The sequence below is a fragment of the Falco punctatus genome (assembly GCF_963210335.1).
Source record: "Falco punctatus genome assembly, chromosome: 7".
Classification (NCBI taxonomy): domain Eukaryota; kingdom Metazoa; phylum Chordata; class Aves; order Falconiformes; family Falconidae; genus Falco; species Falco punctatus.
Window position 1 is genome coordinate 33,721,254 of NC_137587.1, and position 19,086 is coordinate 33,740,339.

The following is a 19,086-nucleotide window of genomic DNA, read 5'->3' on the forward strand; positions in this document are numbered from 1 at the left end:
AGCAATACCAGCTCAGGGGCTCCTGCAGTGATGCTGACTCTGCTGTGACTGTCTTGTGTTCTGGGGAAAAATTGCCTCTACGTGAACTTTATTTCAGTTTTTTTTGGATAGGGGAAGTAGGAGTGAGAAATACTATTTGTACTCATTATGGCCATGTTATTGTTATTCTCGGGTCCTTCACATTTGCAGCTCTGACCATTTTGGGCATTCACTACAATCACAGTGCTGCATGAACACATTTCCTTGCTTGTAATTACCTTGTTCTTCTCCAGAAAGGATTGTGTTTGATCACTATCCTAACTGAATTTTTAATTCTGTATAAATTAACTACTGGGGCAACTCTTGCCACAGGGCAAGAGAGTAGGTCTGTTTCTGTGAACCTGCTTTTTGGGATTGCTTCCTTCTGGATGCATCCTTCAATGTGTTGAGCATCTCTAGAGAAGCTATGAATGCTGCTGAGCGCTCTGCTTCCGGTAGCGTGGGAGTGCTTAGCAGCTCAAGGGAATTACTCAGCGCTCTGCTGGTGGAAAGACTTTGGCTTCTTTTCTGGAAAGCTCACGGACAGTCTGGATGTCAGGCAGTCCACTTTCTCGTCTTTCACATTTTTCCTAAAGAGCTCTTTCTAGTAAGACCAATATGCTTGTAGAATCCTAGATCTTTTCCATTCAGGTGGCAATAAAAGAGGAATTACTGAAGTTGTATGTAAAAATTTGAAAAAAATTAAATACCACTAGGTGCCAAGTCCACACAGTGATATGTCCATAGAATTTTAATCTTCGTCTTCTGTTTCTCCTGCCATTTGCTTCCCTTGTTTGCTGCATCATATCCACAGCTGAAGGGAAAGTTTTTCACTCTTTTTTTTTTTTCCAAAGTGCTTTAAGAATAACCAGCAGTATCTATTTAGCTAACTCTCTGCTACGTCTCTCCCATACAATCAGTGGCACAATCACATCTGGAACTGATTCATTTTAAGATTCAGGTGTAGATGATAAAGGGTGGCTGCTTCGGGGCAGTCCTGAAAACACCAAACTTGGAACTGCACAGAGTCTTAGGTTAAGGTGTTGCCCAGTGTAGGGTTAGGAAAGATTTTTATCATATTTGGGTGATCTGCCCAGCCTCTCCTGAATGCTGCTTTTGATACACTGTAGCTTTTCTATTAAAGATCCTAAGCCTGCCATAAAACTTCAGGCAGCTGGATGTGCCTGGTAGGAGGATTATGGACTGCTGTGTGCTAAATGTATGTGGCAAAGTTATCCATATGCTGTTATGAGACCGAGTTTGAAAACCCAGTTATCCGGCCATCTATTCTGTACTACACTGGGTGAGAATCCTCATGCAAATCAATTAATTTAAAATTGAGGACACTTTACTTCTGAATGGTTGTCTATGTAGCAGAATAGCAATAACGAAATGTAGGGGTGCTGGAGAGATTGACTAGGAGGAACACAGAGGAGAGCACCGACTTTGCTCAAAAGATCTCATGGTAAATAGAGGGGATCTGCTAGCTGGGAAGGGGAAAGCAGCTCTTGTAGGTTGATGTTCTGACATGCAAAGACACTGAGAGCCTTCAGCTCACGTCCTTTCTACATTTTCTGTGTTGTGTATTTACTGGGCTGATGCTTGTGAATTCCCAAGAACCTTGTGCGTGGTTATTTGTTCTGACTTCAGAGGTTACAAAAATATTTTGAGAAATCCTATGTTATCTGTGTGTGAGGAGTCTTCTGGTAAAACATAATGACCAATTACAATAGAAAGCCCCTATAGTGAAATCCTAGAAGTATCGGGTGAGCTCAGGGTGATGCTGTACTTGGTTCTGGACAAAGCAAAAGACAGTCTACACACATCAGACAGCCAAAGGATGGGAGAAAAGAAGTATAGTGACTACCTTTTTATAGCTCAGGATCTGAAAGCTATTGGTACTGAGCAGCCCAAGATCACACAGAATGTCTGTGGAAGGGTTGAATGCTTGAACTGAATCTTTAGTCCTGGTTCAGTTTCTCAACCACAGCACAGCCCTTCCTCAGCCCAGTTCAGGGTGGCCACGGTCTGTTTTGGCTGAGCCATGCTCACCATATCATGTTCGTTGTAATATAGACTTGCAAAGCAATTTAGAAAGGCCCCCTTTTTTTATGACTACAACCAATTTACCAAAATTCTGTGAGAAAGTATAATGACGTAGATAGGGATTTGCCTCTTTTTTTAACTGCAAATGTTTACATTGCTCCAATAACAAAGAGGGATATTGTTAATGAAACTTTGAGAAGGGAGGTTGAGTTATGCATCCCCAAAGTCCTCCATTTGCATAGTTTTAGAAAGTGGATATATTTGGCAGGCGTTCTCTTTATTCAGCCAAGGGTTTGGCACATGCCAGAGTACAGAGGCTGAGTGAGCATCATGCAGCAATTTAAACTGAGAAAACAGATGTGGTTTTGCATTTTCTTATGTGTGGAGTCTCAGGCTACCATGAAAATTTCTTTGGGTAATCAGCACACCCAAACTGTTCAGTTCACATGTTGATACCTTACAGTTATGTTACAAAAGGAAATAGTTTACTAAACTTTTTTTTTCTATTTATTTCCCTATTTAGTTATGTTGCTGCAAATTAACTCAGTCTTGTGGATAATTACAATTGAACTTATGAAGATTCATTTTATTTCACATAATCATCCAGAAGTTTGGGTCCCTAAAAGAATTATCCAGATCTTTAGTTCTACAAGATGGGAATGAAAGAAGGTGACATCACATTTTTTGTAATAATTCCATATGAGCAGACTGCAAAACTTAGAAGAAGGAATTTTTCTTCTGGTATTTCAGCACTCTGAGTAGGAGCCTACACAATGTGCAAAAACTAATGAAACAGTGAGATAGCTAAGCATTGTTGAACACAGCACAAAATGTTTGCTTAGAAATCAGTTCAAATATAGACTAAAGAACTGGTGATTGGAGTGCAAATTTAACATAAGGGATTTAAGACCTGGTCCCATATCACTGGCAGTATTCCCTTGATTTAAATGCATGTCAGTTCAGGTCAATAAAAGGCAATTACTTTTTTTGTATGACGATAACTATAAAACCCTGAGCAATGTCTGGAATGTGTTTGTTGCTGATTTTTGTCTGAATCAGGTGAGGAAAATAGTAATTTTTGCATTATTATACAGTCTTTTACTAGATCATGTTAAGTGCGATGGATTCAATTTGTTAAAGTAGGAAGTTAGGGCTATTAAATCACTATTTTTGTGTAATTATGGAGAACACACACATTTGTACTTTATGATAGCTATTGGTTTGCTAGATTTTTTACAAGACACTGTGGAAACAGTACTACTAACATGTTCTTAGCACTACGGTTTTAACGGAAAAAGTAAGTGTAAGATCGCTTCAGGGCAATCTGCAAACAAGGCTTAAAAAGTAAGAGCGAAAGTAGCTGTCAAGTTACTAGCTGCCCAAGTAAAATGCACTCATCCACGTCCAGCATGGCTGCTGTTGGGAATGTTTCCTCTTTAGTTCCTACTTTAATCAATCTAAGTTGTTTTCCCACAGAAAGTTTTGCATATATGGTTCTAATTTACAAATGTGTCCCTAAAGGAATTAATTAACATTTTATTTTTAATATCACCTGTTACTAGAAGGGAGTTAATACTTCATATCTATTTGTCTATAAATTTGACCTTTTTTGTCTCCTTCTGAAAAGAGCTGCAATCAGGCTGAAGGTTTTGCAAAAAACGGTGTCAGCAAAAATGCTTTAGCAGATTATATTGCCTATTTCTGACATTTGGAAAGCAGATTTCAATAGATGTAATAAATGTAACCGTCTATCACAACTGTCTACTTCGGCTCCGGTGAGGGCCAAGTTTAACAACACCAGTTCAGGGAAATGTATGTGCAGGTTCATCTACTTCTGCAGAGCCTACAAGGAAGTGCTTCTGGGACACCCTGATTACTGACAGCATCTTAGATAAAGGCTTCATTAATCTCTTCTGCTTCAAGAACTCATTGAAATTTGATTTAAACTTTGTTTCTCCCCACATATCAAAGTTTGGAGAGGTCATTCGAAAGAAACATGTTAGGGCAGCTGAAGTGGCTTCTTACAAATAGCTACCATCCCACTCTAAAAATAGCATAAATAGGAGAACTGTAAAAAACCCTCTCTTAAAACCAGTTTTCAGTATCCAAGTAACTCAATTTCTGAAGTCATCAGCTTCAAGTGAGGAAAGACTGACAATACGTGTGCTCTTTTTGTGGGGAGCAAAAGAGTGGGGGAAAGCTGTCCTTTGATTTTGGTTCATATTCAGGGAACAGCCTGGGTTAATAATTTAAAGGTAGGAAGTTAATTTATGCATCCCTGAAATCCTCCTTTTGTGCAGTTTTAGAAAATGCATACATGTGACAGGATATCTCATTGTTCTCAGGATGTGTTATCGTGTATATGTGGAGTAGCTTTAGTGCGATATGAAATGCAAATTTGCCTCACTTTGTTCTTGCCACTTTTATGAATATTAAAAATATGGATAAAATAATTGTGAACACTTTTGGAAAAGGTCTTTAGCTCCTGATTTCAGTGCTATAAAGATTTTATATCTGTGCATTAGAAAAAAAAAATTGAAAATTTTACCAGCTTATATTGACATGAATGTAAGAAATTTAATTGAAAATTTGCATTTTGAGTGCATTCTGAGTGGAACCTTATGATGGCATGAAACTCTAGTGCCAATAAATAGCACAATAGCCTCTCAGGCCAAAACACTATAGTTCATTCAAGTTAAGTCAAACAAAACATAGCCATTTAGGTGATTTTAGACCAGCACCAACCTCCTTTAACATTGTGTTTATAATAGACAAGGGGTTAAAGAAGATGTTATCCTAGACAGATAAGGCAGTTAGCAACACAGAGGGTACCACCAGTGCCATCATTCTGAGTGCTGTAAGACTATTCCTCCCAACACCAATCCAGTGGATTAACTTGACAAGAAGCCTTTATGGAACACAGCTTCCATTCTCACTAGCAGATGCCTAGTTGTAAGGGTGGCTCTAAGGCTGCCAAAGCATGCCTTGCTTAACATTGTTAAGTACTACCTTTGTAAATTATTTCTGATTATAGAGATATGCTGAGCAGTGCTCCAGACACTGAAACCATGTTAAATCAACAGAACAGACTTGTTTAAATTATTGTGGGAGACCAAAAGGTCAAGTCATTATTTTTGCATATGATTCTTTAATGTAAAAATAAAAAACCAGAGACTTTGCTTCCCCAGCATTCATTGATGTTGTACCTGTGCGTTAAGTGCAGACTCGAATACTTCATACAGCAAGAAAAAGAATTATGGTGTAAGTACTAGAACAGACTATTGCTCCACCAGATTATGGAACTGGTCTTTTAATTTAATAGCAGTGTAGCTGGGAAGCTACAAGAACAGAATCCTTGGTCTTATTTGTTTAGATTATTCAAATAATAGGATGAGTAATATTCACAGCTTGGGCTGAGATTCTTCTCTACTTTAACTCTTCTGAAAACTGGACCTGTTTCAGGAATTAAATATCTCTTCCTCCATGTGGCTTTTAGGCTGCAGTTATAAAGCTTTTCATCAGCATGTAGTGACTTTGCTCATTTCTTTGACAAAAGGCTGATAATCTGCACTAATGCCTTTGGCTGACTCATATGTTTAGTTCCCAACTGACTTTGACTGACACACTGAGGAATATTAGCAATATGGAAACAAAGGTTGGTCATGGAAGGAGACGGACAAGCATGCTGGGTGAAATCCTGCATATCTGTACTTCCATTAGAGTTTGTTTCTTTCTGAGGCTGGACTGCTTTTATATTACATTCCCTTTTCTGCTAACACAATTTTTCAGGTCCTGGGCTGTGATCCCTGCGGTTAGAAGCTCCTCTCTAGACAGGTAGTTCTTCGGATTATGTGTTCTCAGATGTAAAGTTTCCCTTGAGTATGAACAGAGCCTTATCCCTAGAGGGCAAGATATGAAAAAAAGATTAATTTTCCTTTGAAAACCATTCACTTCCTGCACGTGGAATTACAACCACTTGGCTAGCTATCTACTTCATGAGCAAGGAGAGGGCCATTTCCAGTTTGGACTGGTTTTTTTCTTCATTCTGATTTTGGGATAGCGCTCTCTGGGGTAGTTTAGTTCTGAGCTTCTTTTCCATAGTAAACACTCGCAAAAGCTCATGCAAGTGGAATGTCACATCCATATCTGACATCAAGTCCCATGCAAAGCAACTATTTTTGACAACAGCAACAACTGCATGTAGACTACACACCTTTTATTCCATGTATCAATATAAGAATACATATCCTGAGACATAAAGATGGTGATGAGTTCTGTACAGAAGAAATTGCAAATAGTGTAAATCTTTAGGGCTCATCATAACAGGTGCCAAAATGCTAAGATGCAGCTAGACATAAATTCAGAAAGATAAACATTGGCTGAAACTAGCACATGGACTGTCTCTGAGCAAAAGGATTGGAGGTTGAGGATAGGTTTTGCTATTAATTTAGACAACCTTTAAAATAAAATTTGATAAAAACAAAACTCAACTAGAAAATTTTAAAATAAATTCAAAGCAAAAATTCGTCATTTCAAAGTTTGAAAACAAAGTGTTTAGCTTCCATGGGCAATTAGAAATTATTTATAGGGAAAAGGGGCACACATGCAAGTCAGCAAATGTTTTGAGTCAAGATGATCTTACCTGTGCAAAAGTTAAAACTTCTGCTTAAATACTCTGATTGCGTTAGGCAAATGTATTCCTTCAGTTTCTAGGTGGGATGTCCACAAGCACAGGCAGGGGACTGGCTTTGCTTTGTAGAGATGGCACAATATAAAACTTTTTTCATAGCCGGGAGAAACGATGGGAAACTCAATGGAGCTTTTGGAGTTATGCATGACAGAGGCCTCCAACACATGCACATTTAGTTATTGTAAAACAACAGTCAGAAAAGTCACTATGTGAAATATTTATTCCTGTTATAAACCCAGTTTCTTTCCTGGAGAAAGCTATATGGTCTTTCACATACGTGGGATTCAGGCAGGTGTTTAAGCTTGACTCTAGTTTATTGGCAGGTGATTTTGAGGAACAGTGCACTTAATAAAGAAAGAAAACATTAAAGAATTCCCACTTGGAAATACCTACCTATCTTAATACGATAGCTTTACATAAAAATCCAAAGCCTTTTGAGATTAATGAGGCCCGTTTACTTTCCATTTCATTTTGAACCCTCTTTACTACATGAGTCGAATCAAAAGGCTGAGAATGTCAGTATGGGAAACTGAAAAAGAAGTTGATGAAAAAGTAAAAAGCCAGTTATTGAGTTGGACTTGAAGTCTGTCTATCTCCCTGCCTTTGCCAGGAGGTGATTGGGAAGACTGGAAGACAATTGTTCTTTTCATTTAAAAAATAAAATGGAGAAGGAAAGAAGAGGTCTGTATCTCTGTGACTCCAGGGACAATTGCATACACATACAAGCAAAAGTATAAAATATGTGCAATGTTACACATCAGTTTTCAGTGGTGCAGTGGTATTGTATACATGGAGACATAAACCTGTCAATTCTGATTTTACTGCTGGGAGTGCCAGATGCACTGTCCAGGAGCTCAAACACACCAGCCTGTGCCACCAGCACAAGAGACCATGTCAGGGCTTTTCTCTGCTGCTTTCACTGTTTTCGCACTTGATAGACTCACATTCCCACAGTGTAAGTGCCATGGCCTCCCTCTGTGAGTTTTGCTGCTTTTGATAAAGATGGTATTGTGTATAACAACGTTCATGTTTCTTAAGAGTTCCCATATCGGCTGTAAGGAACTCCTTAGGTGCTGACCTAAAACAGATGCCATGAGTGCTCTTTTTTTCTACCCTTTAAATGTTTTAATGGTTTGTGTGTTTTAATTTTACCAGTTATTTAGTCTAGTCATTATATCCAGCTTCTCTTTCAGGAGGAACACGGGAGACATGGAGAGGTAACCTTCTCCTTTCTCTCTTTCCAAAGGCAAATTAAAAGAAAAGCACAGGAAAATTTATGTGCCATAGTGTAACTGTGGACATTACTCTGCTTTGTCAGGACATGTCAGCTCTGTTTCAAACATCGTACAAGAGCGTTGTGCTGGGGCTGCCTGCCACCCACTTGGGGAGGTGCAGTGATCTCTGGTTCCTTGGTTGTCACCACTAAAATGGCCGTGAACAAGGCTGACAGCGCGACCTGGAACCCAGAAAGGTGTCTGAATGTATAAAGATCTCAGGATGAAAATAAAGTGAAGATAGATTCATCTTCACTATCTTTTAAAAGACAGTTACAGAAAAGAGATCAAATTAGATTGCAAGAAGACTGGAAAGCTAGAAGGCCTGTAGCCTAGATTCTTGACACCATTAAATATTACCCTATGTTTGCACAGTTTTTATCACCTCTCTGCAATGTTTCTGTTTAATCATGGAAAATACAATGAAATAAAAAACACATGGTGGGATTTTAAAAAGCATTCCTGTTTGTTTTTTTTTTTTCTGAGACTCTAAGCTAAAAGTTACATTGACAACTGGTTGATAAAGTTTGACGTGCCATAGCTCAGTCTTTTTGAGTCATAGAAACTCCACAGGAGTTATCCTTCCATCAGAAAAGGGTATTACAGCTATTACAGAAAAGGAGAACAAAACAAAGCCCATATAGACGTACTCAAATCCACCATGCCATGAGAATATCACTTCCCCTCAATGACACTTTGCTGCAACTGTGGGCAGCAGATTGTGTTTGGATTGTCAGGGAAACAGTCGGGCCATTATTGTTGTTGTTTAATTTTTGGTGGTTGAGGGTTTTTTTTCCCCTTCTAGCCAAAGTATTAAAAAAAAAAAAAAAAGAGAGGGAAAAAAAAAAAAAAAGAAGTTGATTTCTTCAACAAGCAGCTGCAATGACAGATGGCTGATGAATGCACTACCAGCAGTTCCAATGGAACTCGACTCCGTGGGAGTCGGGGCACTGCGCACCTTCCAAAGGGCGCCACGGTAGTCGCTTGGGAAGGGGAGTGAGAGTCGGAATTTCTAACCATGGTGAAAATGTACTGAAGGAAGAGAACATGATGACAAGGGGTGAGAAAGGGAAGGGAGTGATTGAGATCCATCCAGCTGAGTCTTTATCCCCAAGGATGAATTAAGATGAAATAGAGGCCTAGAGCCATAAAAACTTCAGGAGTACTTTAAAAATAATGCCTCCTCTGCTAAAACATATCATCTTAGCCACCCACTTGCCATTAGGCTTTGTTGATCTTTCTTCCCTAGCCCCCACATGGACTCCTCCTCTCTATTCTTGCTATGCACTGTTTTCCTCTTTCCTGTTCCTCTTTTCCCACAGCTATCTCTTCGTAGCCTCATGACTGAAATGAAGGAAATGGCTGGGCTGTTGCTCTTCTCCAAGCTGCTTCCTGGTGCCTGTCAGATGTCCCCCATGAGTCTTCTTCAGCACCCCAGGGTCTGGCAATCCCTGATTAGTACCGCCAGGTGATCTTCTGTGTAGTGTTCTCCCCCATAGTACTCAGACTGGAAAAAAAATGGTTTGTCCTGGGCAGTTACCAGCTCTTTGTCTGAAGGTGCCCCACTGAAATGGGCAGCTAGCAAAATTTATGATCTTCTAGTTGGAGCCCAATGCCAGGTGTGGGAATTTCTCCTCTTAGTGCCTGTAAGTTTTAGCTCACTGCCGGGGCAGAGACGCAACAGGGAAGGAACATAAGCCCCACTCTCTGAAAGGAGTCCACAGGCAAATGTAAGTAGACAGTTTCCTGCAACAAGCAGGAAATTTCATAACCTGCAAGAACCCACCCTGTCATGGTCCCCAGGACAGTGTGGTTCCCCCTTTCTTCACCTCCCTGAATGAAGAATGAGATAAAAAGAAAAGAACTGGTGGCAGCTGGAAAAGCAGTAGGGGTTTGCAACAGGGCAGTGAGTAAACGAGGAACAAAACTCCTCGAGCAGTAAATGTACTGTGTAAACATAAACAATAGCAACAAGCAAGACATATATTCCAAATACATCTCCAGTGAGAATCAATTATGTTATATCCAATGAATCAGGGGAGGGGGCTGGTGAGAGAGAATGGGGACCTATTATTATTTTCAAGTCAAGTCAACCAGCCAAGTCTGCAAACAAAAGCATTTTCTGTCTTTTTCTCTCTGTCTTGTTGATGGCCTCCCCTTGTCTCTCTTCCTTGGCATATTTCCTGCAGTTCCCCCGCCCAGCAGTAGTTATATACATCTGAATAACACTGCAGTTCAAACACCAAAAGAATTGTTTTCCTATGGTTTCTAAATGTCTTTTCTATTTCCTTGTATTCATAATCCTGGCATAAGCAGTACTTATCAAGGGGTGTTCTACATCAGAAAACTCAAGCATGAGACTGTGTGTGTGTGTGTGTGTGTGTGTGTGTGTGTGTGTATGTGTATTTGTGTGTGCTCATGCATACATGAATATATGTGACCAGGGAGGCAAGAAAATACTGCTGCAGATCATTAATGAAATAATGATAGGTACTTCTTTTATACCTGTGGTTGTAAAAAAAAAGGATAGGTTTTATTCTTATATCTGCACATCACTAACTAGTGCTAACACACACACAGAGGTGTGTTTTTTTCTCTGCATCCCCAAAATCACAAAGTGGGAAATGAAAAGGGGAGGAGGAGAAAGAGAGAATTGCTGGAAATGATTGTCTCTTAGGGTGTTCTCTAATAATGAGAAAGGAGCCCCACTTTGAACTCTTGATTCTTTGCCAGAGAACAAAAACCTTAAAGCATTTTGCTACCTTTAATTGTATTACTCTTCTAGTAATCAATAAAGATAAAAAAGGATCGTTCTATGTACAATATGAAATCACACAGGGTCTGACTATGTGGAGATAGATTCCACTTATCTGTCTCTAGGGGTAGCTTCTCTTGTAGTAGAAAACTCAATTTTTATTTGGATTTTAAAAATGTTTCAAATTATCCAGTCAATGCTACATGCATATTAAAAGATTTATTACCAAATATTCTCATCTTGATGTACTGGATCTATGCACCCAATTCCCACTAATGTTAATGGAACTGCATCTGTAAATCCCTGCACATCAAAGCAAGACAGTACCCATAAGTATTGCAAATACATAGGTAGCTAGATAAATAGCACCAAGATTAACCACCTCTGGCATTACTGTTTGTTTTTTTTTTTCTTCTTTGTGTAAACGTTGGTCTCATCTTTCTAAGAACTCAAGATGCAACATAAGAAACTAAAGGCACCCTGGCCAAGACCCCCCCCCACTGCAGCAGGGGCCCTGGAGGGCACACCTGACTGTCGAGCAGCAGCACCCACCCCAATTGAAGGGGAGAGCGAGCGGGGCACCTCCACAGAGTGACTCAGATTTTAGGTGGGCTGAATCATGCCCGGAGGTGCCTGTTCCTCTGCACTGACTATTAACCAGGGGCGTATAACGTGCCGTTAATTTAAGTACCTGAAGGGAGACAGCTTACATCAGGCCTTAAAGAATTAAGCCCCCATTCCTATCCTCTGGTATGGGGTGAGTCAAAGGCTCTTGCTCAGGGAATAAATAGGCTGCTTACCCCCTGCTGTGTGACTATTAGCCCTTCATGTTAAAGGTGGGAAAAGAGACTGGAGAAATGGCAGCCATCCCATCTCTCATTCACACCGATATTAAAAAAACACGTTCATACATCAAAGCCAGATTTTCGAACATGCGTTCCTAGAGTTTAAACCTTAAATCCCAAGGTGGAATTCATAAAAAGCAGTTTGAATTTCACTGCTCCAGAACTTGAGTTTGGGTTAATTATCTAACCTTAGGCATCCATGTTTTGTAATGTTTCTATCACGTTTTAAAATTAAGAGAAAACCAGTGTATTGTTATTATTAATATTATTAATAGCCCTATTAATTAAAATCCCTGCACATATGCCAGTGTAAATGGTAATTAAAATAGATTAAATATACTAACAACAAAGTTATGTAAACAGCACATACCATGTTAGAATTCAAAACAAACAAATGCATATCTTAAAGAGAAAAAAGGGATGGGGTAGAAAAAGTGATTACCGTGGGGCCAATAACTATATTAATTGCTAGAAGAGAATACAGCTGCAATAAAATCACAGGGAGTGCGTGCTGCACTGAAAGATGGGGGTACAATTAGAGCACAGACAGGCTTATAAATAATAATTTATAATATCTCTTCTGAAACTTCCATTTCTTATGCCTAGATTTGCAAGTGCCTAACAAAGGAAGCATCATTAGCCCCATTAGGCAGAGGAAGGAGGAAGAGGCACAGAGTAATGAAGTACAGTGGCCAGAGTCACCCAAGGGTATGGCTGCACAAACAAGTTACCGCAAGTTAAATTAAGAGTATAGATTAACAAGGTCAGCCGCTCTTCTCTAACTTCCTATTTGCCTGCTCTTAACCTGTGGTAAATGAAACCCAGCTTACCTCAGGTCTAATGAGAGGGCTAAGCCTCCTCTCTGGCTGCAGGAAGAAAAAAGCGAGTACCTGGTACCATAAAGCCACGTGGGCTAACTCGCTCTAATGCCACCTCCCTCAAAAACCTGGCTGGTCTCTATTTGTGAGATGGCAGCGATCATTTTGTGAGGTTCCGCTAACGTTGGGTTGAGTGTGGTATATAAATGGAAAGGGTTGATGGGAAAAAAACAGTACAGGGGGTGAGATACGTCGTGCAGTTCAGCGCAGAAAAGTCAAAATCTGGTGCAGATCTGCGATGTGACAGTAGGGTTCCAGGAAAAGCAGGTGGTGTGGGAACGCAGCTCCCCATTAGGACAGGGCTCAGAGAGAAGGGGATCAGTCATAGCCAGAGCCTGAATTATTTAAGGCTTTAAAATCCGAAAGGGCCAACTTAAAATCAATCTGCCACTTCGGAGGCAGGCAGTGTGAAGAATGCAGCGTGGTGTAATGCGTTCCTGCTGGCTCACAGGGCTGAGCACACGTGCTGCCGCGCTCGGAGCGAGCAGCGAGCAGGGCTGAGCAGCCTGGCTCTAAGCTCTGCGAAGAGGGTATTACAATAATTGAGCTTTCTGGTAACAAGGTCTGCATTGCTATATTTGTGATAGGCACGGGATAAACTAAGCGCGCAGCCGGTGCGTGCAGCATAACTGGAGGAAGGGGGGAAGCGGGGGGAAGAGCCTCTTTGACACCAGAGTTGGAAACAGGCTTCAGCCTAAGCAATGGCAAAACTCCATTAACTTTGGACTGAGCCTGTGCTTGCCAGGTACTTTTCCAGGAGCACTGTGGCCTAACACAGTACCAACGCGCACCCAGCTCACAACTGTGAAACACGAGTCTCCAAAGCGCAGGGGAACATAATAGAAATAATTCCAACCAGTACCGACCCCCAGCACCCTGGTTTTAGGAGCTCAGAGAAGAAATATCTCCAGCTGCGTGAGGATGCCCCTCGCCTCCTCTGTAGCTGAAGCAGAAATCAGGATGTTGGTGGCATGGGATTACATACAAATTTCACTAAGGTATTTAGTCTTTATTTTATTTTTCATCTGTTTGGTTATTTATGGGGTTTTTTCCCCTGCCCCAAACTTACTGCATTTATCACATTGTAAAATCCAGGAGAAGGTCTGGCATAGAGTGCATTTTCCCACGTGCACTCTCCTGTGAGAATTTTTGAGAATTTTCATTCTCAAAACTCTCTTCATCTAAAATCCCAAATCCTTTGTCCAATCACAGCTAATAATATGAAGCTTGCATCAGAAAAATACTTAATTTGCAGCGTGAGTTTCACATTCCTACAGGTTCTGAATCAGGCAAATGCCTAAACATTCACGTGGCTGTGGAAGCTGCGGTGACACTGGCTCCTCCCGGCTCAGTTGCTCTCTCCGACCCACCTCACTTTCTTTCAGCTGTTTTCTGGTCGAGGCTTGATGCAGTAAGTGCATTTAGAGAAATCCAAAGGGCTGCAAATGTACGAAGGAAAGTTATTCTGGGGAAATGCTGCCCTGAATGAGCTGGGTAGGCAGTTCCTCCGCACTGCCAGTATAATGGCCTCCTGGGCTTTCTCCCTATGGCGAGGTCTTTGGCTGGTTGGTGGGAGGGCCAAGTACTTCCAGAGCCAGGTCACTGTGTTGGAGACCTGCTGTGCTCTTTGCCAGTGCCTGCTGTGCTCCCGGGAAGCCCTGACAGCCCTGCTCTTACATCAGCGTTCTCACCTAACAGATTTACGTCAGGTCACAGAAACCGGGGACCCAGATAACTCTTGTGGCTTAAACTAGGCACTTATGGGCTTTAGTTTTGCTGAGCTTAGGTGGTAGTGAGCTAGGGATTTGGAGATCAAAAGCTGAAGTTAGACAGGATTTAGGTATGCAGGTCTTCTCTGGATTGAGCCCTTCGTCTAACCTTTTTGGCTAACAACATTTACTGCTCAAGAATAGGCATCTTGAAATTCTGTGGTCTGCCATGTCAGCCACAAATTAGAGACGGAAAATACATGAAAAGAAATTATTCATAAATAGGTATATATATATATGTAGAAACTTGTGTGTGTCTGTGTGTATTTGTACACCCTGAACAAAATGAGGGATTTTTGCACAAGTAGAAAAGCATTTTTTAAAAATGAATGTATGATACTCTTTGTGAAGTCTACAGTCATAACAGGAAATCATGCAATTTCTGCAGAAAGATTTTATTTAAAAAAGCAGAGTGCATCTCATTGACCTACATTCAGCTTCCCCAGCATACACTGTACCTGCAGAACTTTTCTGCAGAGATACATTGTAGATACAGATCAAAGGGAAATGCTGGTGTCAGAATTGTCTAAATGTCCCTTTTTGGGCCTGAAAACCTAGATCATTGCCATGCATTTGCTCTGACTTTGTAACTTTAATCAACCTGTAAACTGTTCCTTGGACTGCTGTCTTTAAAAGCCAGGTAGGCTGCTCGTGGGGATAATGAATGTCTGTATCTATAGAGCAGACAAATGAAGCTCTCTGTTGCCTCAGAATGAAAATACCTAGTTTTTAAAGAGCTATCTGAGATACACTGCAGTATGTAACAGTAGCAAAATAAAGTTAGCATCTGTGTTAAAAGAACTACAACCCCCAACCAGCGAGATCCATCCTGTTCGATGTATACCCTGACTGTTGTGCAGAACATTTGGTCCCCTCTTTAAAAAAGGCCATGGGGGTGTTAAACAAGGCCTGTTGGGGTGCTGGGTTGGATTGCGTGAACGTGTCTACTCTGAATTAGACTGAGACCTGTCAACTAATTTCTCACAAGACCACTATAATGGGCCTGGATTCACAAATGTGTATGTGAGGGTACGGAGAGCTGTAGTACGAGACAAGGGGGCTGCAAGCTGCAATACAAACCACTGCAGTGCTGAGCTTTTAGGTACCATACTGCCTGGCGAAGGTCACACAGGAACACGCTCCAGCTCTCTTCCACAGTGCCTGATTGGGTATTAAAGGAATGAAGTTGAAAAAGGAAGCATGCAAAGAGGGGAAGGGTCTAAGTTACCCTTTAGAAAATACAAAGCATGTGGAACATGAGATATTTACAGGTCCACTTGGTGTCTGTCTCCTTGTTGTGCAATCAGATAGTTGCAGGCTGTAGCTTTTTCAAGCGCAAACACTTTGTAAACAGATAATCTCTGTAAGATTGTCTTATTGCTAGACACCTTCAATAATTTGTCTGGTGGTGTTTCCAATTATGACATACTAAAAATACTAAAAAATCAAGACAGCCATACAAAATTTCTAAATTTCTATCAACAAAAAATCGTCACAGAGTTGGAATATATCCTCTCTGTTTACAAAGATATATTTTCTTTTTAAATTTGCTAATTTTTATTAGCATGATAGGTGAAAAGAGAAGTTACAAAATTACTTCCTCCTCCAAAAGTAAATATTTCAAGCTTTATAGAAAAGTGGTTAAAACATGGCATATTTAGGGAAATTATATGTCATATAAAAGTATAATCGAGAAATTACTTTGTATCACAAAAATATTACCATTTCCAATGAGTTCTAATTGTTACCAAATCTCCAAACCTGTAAGGCTCTGGGATGTAAATCTGAGCTGACCTGAAAGCATCCTGGAAGTTACTCAGAACAAATTCTTTTGCTTCAGTGTTTCATTCCTGTCCTGTCATTCTGGTAGGCTTAGCCAATCTCCAAGGTCTTTAATTAACCCTTAACCTTTCCCTGAATTGTAATTCCTTTTTTTTTTTTCTTTTTTTTTTTTTTTTTTTTAAGTAGGAATTATTTTGTGCTACTTGTGCATTAAAAACTTTAGGTAAAACGAATGTCATTGATAGTTCTCTTTCCACACTGGGTACTACATATTCTTCCTCCTTGCCCATAAATATCTGCTCAAGTCAGCTTGAATTTCTCCTGACTTCCTGATGGCTAGTCACAAGGCAGCCATCTCATGAATTCAGCTTTCATTGAACTTAATCATCAGCCTCTTCCTTGAAGTTACACTGGCAAGTAGAAAACATTTGCCAGAGCATGTCATACCTTTCATGGGATTCTCCTTGGGTCACGCTGGCTATAGATGGTAAGAGTTTTACACTTTTGTGACTTTTGCACAGTCACTTGTTGCTAGTTACCCAGTATGAAGGCTAGCTTATAGGATCTGTGCTACCTCACTGAAACATAAACCAATTCACATGTCAGTCATCCACATCGGTAATGCAGCATGTAGGAATGGCACAGGCACATCTAGGTGAACCAACAAACATGAATTTGCTTTGGTGTGCATAAAGGAAATACTCCCTTACCAGATAAGTCCATGTACTTCATTTGTACTGAATAAGTCTAAAATCAGGCACTGAAGATCTATTTTATGTTAAAAAGGGAGTGGGGAGGGCACAGTTCCAGAAAACAGGGGAGTGGGAGGAGAATATAAGTACTAGGAGCTTTATTTGGGAAGTAGCTAAAATAGAAAAAATGGGTAAGAGAACTAGGAAAGGATTTTTCAAGAGAGGGAAGACTGCATCTTGAAAAGACCTAAAGACTCCTAAAGAGAATGCATTCATTAGCTGCATGACCATCCTTAAGCATTCAAACACATGGCAATGAGAAATCAGGCTGTAGGAAATTAGAGATTGTTTTTTAAAAAATTCAAGCCACATTAATAATGGAGAAAATGCTCCAATTTATCAGGTAAGATAAGAGTCTTACCTGTTGAAAAGGAGGAGGTTTGGGGCTGTAGAGTTTAGTTCTCCCCTATGTCTCTAATATATTGATGTTTGTTGCCTGTAGATTGTGCTGCAGGATCTTCTAGTTTTTTATGGGATCAGGGAATCTCTTTGCATTCATTCCTTCTGCACTGGCTTGTAGGTCAAAATTCTGTTGTAGTTTTTGGGCCAGGTTCTGTCTGCTAAATTCACAGGTTCATAGGTATCTGTCTTGTCTGTTAAAGTAGGACTGAGTGTTAGTAAAAGTTGGAATATTCTGAACTATTCAGCTGGCAGTTTGGGATAAACTGTGTTAAATCCATTCAAACTACAAATTCCATTACTTATAATTAAGGTTTTTGTATAGGTTCATAATGTATACTAATTATTTATGGATAATTCCTTACCATTTACATTTAAATTTATGGATTGGATGAGAGTACAGGTACATGTGTCTCTGCCCCAGAAAAATGTGTATTTTGTCATTCAGGAAATGCTAGAAGGTCCAATGTCCTTATGCCACAAATTGATGAAGAGTTGCCTTTTGGGGAGCAGCACGCCTATTTTTTTAAGGTTGTCAACTAATCCAAATCACCTCAGTTCTCTGCCATATTCTGAAAGAAAAAAAGAAAAGAAACCAAACATATATTTCAGAAACTGCTTAGTTCTTGCCTTCTGAAAAATAGTCTCCATAAACAACCTTCAGCTTGAGCATCCAGAACTGAGGCACCTGAATATCATCAGCCACTCTAAAAATCTTGCACTTGGGCAATGACTAATTAAAGGAAAATGGTCTTTCCAAAACTGGTTGAAGTCAATGGAATATACACAGTGATTTCAAAGGACCTTGGGCCACATTGAGGAGGATAATTTGGCTGCTATGAGTAAAATTCCCTTGTTTTGGTGTATTCTGCAAGTGATAAAGTTTGAGAATTAGAGCACTGTCAATATGTGCTGTAAAACCACATGTCCTTTAAGAGGATAATGCTCCACTAGACCTTTTCCCACAAATTACTGTATATAATTGGACCTAAGATCACAAAGAGTGCACATTTACAAGATAAATTGAAAATTAATGAACAAATAATATAGTAATTACCAAATCCTTATTATTTGAAGAATATACACACTATGGGGTCTATTTCTTCCTCGATGAGCATGTGTAACCCCCATTAATTTTAATGGGAGTTAAGCGTGCACATCAAGGGAAGAATTAACTCATGATTTTAAAACTGACTACTAGGATTAAGACCTGCACTTTTGGCTTTGAGTTTAAAATGTGGCATATCTTTTGATATTTATCTCTTTTTAATTGTGTATTTGTAGCTGAAGCAATTTGCAAATCATTGTTATCCTATCAGTACAAGGCAAAGATAAATTGCATTATATACCCTACTTCTTGGACTCCTTGATGTTCTTTTCTGATTAAATTGAACTGTACCAGCAGTATCATAATTAATAATCTATGCTGATCAAGTTGGCAGTGCTAAGGCCGTTTGGTATCTGATGGCAATGAAAAATTGTTGAAGCAAGGTGTGTTGTTTGTTTATTTTTTTCAATAATGTGAGAAATATACAATTAATAATACTGAGTCATTAATATTGTCAGATAATGTGAAACCTGCAATTTAGGTCTGGACAAGGGAAAAAAACATCCAGTTTAATGACTGCTGAGGCAATTCATGAACTATGATGTTAAGCCTATGTAAAAAGGATTTTACTCCTTGGAAAGAGATTATAAGACTCTCAGATGGAAGCTTTCAGTCCCAAATGAATTAGATGCTGGTGCCAGTTGTTGTTTCTACATCTCAACTCAGGGCAAGGATATTTCCCTGTGCCCTTCTGCAGTTGTCCATTAATGAATATTAGTGAAATGGCTTCTGTAGATTTTCATAGTCTTTTAGATATTGACCCGGGTGTT

General features: G+C 39.8%; 1 long non-coding RNA gene across 9 annotated transcripts in view; it reads right to left on the reverse strand.

Moving 5' to 3' along the window:
- LOC308067968 overlaps window positions 1-19,086 on the reverse strand; it is a 110,338-nt gene that overhangs the window by 75,667 nt on the left and 15,585 nt on the right. For all 9 annotated transcript variants that reach the window (XR_013929793.1, XR_013929794.1, XR_013929795.1 and 6 more), the window contains exon 2: window positions 12,459-17,780. This is a non-coding gene — a long non-coding RNA (uncharacterized lncRNA). The remainder of the gene's footprint in view (window positions 1-12,458; window positions 17,781-19,086) is intronic.